This window comes from Crocodylus porosus, unplaced genomic scaffold (assembly GCF_001723895.1).
Source record: "Crocodylus porosus isolate Cpor-Errol unplaced genomic scaffold, CroPor_comp1, whole genome shotgun sequence".
Classification (NCBI taxonomy): Eukaryota; Metazoa; Chordata; order Crocodylia; family Crocodylidae; genus Crocodylus; species Crocodylus porosus.
Window position 1 is genome coordinate 38,863,041 of NW_017728912.1, and position 2,499 is coordinate 38,865,539.

Below are 2,499 nucleotides of genomic sequence, written 5' to 3' on the forward strand. Positions count from 1 at the left end.
GGGAACAGGCTGGGGAGCTTGGTCTCCACTCAATAGGGCTGTGGAAAATTTCGGCAGCTGTTTCATTTTGGAGGTGTTTTGGGCTGTTTCAGTGCCCAAAACACTGAATCTGAATGGAAATGAAAGGCTCTGAAACATCTCCAAAATGAAACAAGGCATCCAAAACATTTTGGAAATATTTTGGAAAATTTTTGAGTTTCAGAGCTGGGCTTGCAGGGAAACAGCTGCACGTTGCTGCCCTGTCATGTAACTCAGCTCCGCAGGGAGCAGAGATCTGTGCCAGGGTTCTCCTCACTGCCACTCACTGTCCTGTGCAGCCCTGGATCTCTGCTCCCTGCAGAGCCAGGTCACACAGCAGGGACTAGCACTGCCTTCCTGTGCAACCTGGCTCCACAGGGAGTAGAGATCTGTGCCAGGGGTCTCCTCACTGCTGCTGCCCTCCCCATGCAGCCCCAGATCTTTTTTTCCTGTGGAGTCAGATCATGTGGCAGAGACCAGCACTGCTCTGCCATGTGACTTGGCTCCCCAGGGAGTAGAGATCAATGCCAGGGTCTCCTTGCCACCGCAGCCCACCTTTCACAGCCCCATGTTGCCAGAGCAGCATGGGGCAGGCAGCAGTGGTGAGGAGACCCCTGGCACGGATCTCTGCTCCCTACAGAACTGAGGCACATGGCAGGGACCAGCAGGCTTGCTCACTGCTCTGTGCTGCTTCCTTGCCCTGTGACCTGGAGTGACAGGGATCAGAGATCTGCACAGGAGTCTCCTTGCCTGCATGGAGGGCAGCGGCCCTCCCCCAGAGAAGCCAGCCCGTTTGAAATAGATTCGGAAGAGATTCGGCAAAGCCAAATCTCCGAAACAGGTTCAGCTGAAATGAAACAGGACAGTGATCCAAAATACCAAAACGAATCACTATCCTCCAAAACAGCTGAATCGGAATCGAAACACAACTGTTTCACACAGCACTCAGCTGCACGATCATGAAGCTGGGTGGGGACACGCTCCTCAGCCCCTGCTAGCAGGGAGCTCCCAGTGCCAGCTCCATGACTGTGGGGCCAGAGCTAGGAGATGTTTATGTCCCAGCCTGAGCTTTGTGGTCTTGGGGCTCAGGCTGGGAGGCCTATATCTCTCTATGCCAGCTTTGTGATAGCGGGAACTGAGCTGGAAAATCCTTATTTCAGAGCAGGGGTCTTGGAGCTCCCTGGTGTGGGGCAGGGGGACATAGTCTCCACTTAGGCTCTGGTGGCAGAGTCCACCTTGGCAGCAGGCAGCTCCCAGGGGCAGGGAGCTATCTCTCCTGGTCAGTCATCTACATGAGAACTACTGCGCTGTTACTAATTGAAAGTAAATTTCCAACCTGTATTTGCAGGTAGCAAATTTACTCATGATTAGCAAGGTTTGCTGCTCAGTAAGCATGTACATGTGTATATGCATATGCTTACTGTGCAGTAAACTATGCTGCTGCGCTGTAATGCAACTCATGTAGCTGAGCTCTTTGAGTATTTTTTATAAAAATGCCCGTATCATGACATGTTTGACTTCAGTATACACTGCACACATTCCTACATTGTGCATGTCTTTTTTCCTATGAATAAGTCCCATCTGGGGCCACAGAAATAACCTTTTCGAAAAAAAGTTTGAAAAATAATTTGATACTTGATTCTCTATTCTCTTGTGTCACGTGTCATCCTTTATACTGTAGATCACTTTGTTCTTTATATTTACGAGAACTGAGAACTGCGAATTTGGTACAAAGTAGCCTAAATTGATGGGCACCTGAAGAAATTACTGTGATCAGAGAGAGGTAATTAGCTATGCTAGTCTGAAGTCAGGCAGAAGGCAGGGTAGTGTTCTATCTTATAGACTACTGAATCAGTCTATATGTTACTATGAGGTAAGGTAAGATGTGGACTTTACAGTGCAGTGATTATTCTGTGGTTACACAGGGTCCAGGTAGAAGTTGAGACACCTGGGGCAGATACAGACATTATGCTTTAACCAATATCAGAGATCAGAAACTGGTCTATACTTGCAACAAAACAGAAGTTCAGCACAGAAAACTTGTCTGTACCCACAACAGAACAGAAATTTGGTGCACACAGACTGCTTTAAAAATGATAGAATATGGGGTCTAAGATTTGCTCCCCCCACCCTCATAAAAAGGTGAGTGTGTGTTCTTTTTGCTACCAATCTAAATCATGCTGCTTACAGAAAAATGCATAATTTAGATCGATTCAACCTCAGGCTTTTTGAATATCTGTACCTAGCCATGGATACTATTTCTGACTCTGTAATTTATTCAGTACGTGACCAGGGCTAAGTTACAGAAATTCATTGCCCCTTGGTTTCTCCATTTGTAAACTGGCATAACAATGCTTATCTGTCTGAGCTCTACAGCTGAAAATGCTCTTATGTAGATTTCATAGATTTCATAGACATTAGGGCTGGAAGGGGCCTCGGGAGATCATCGAGTCCAGCCCCCTGCCCAAAGGGCAGGAAGTC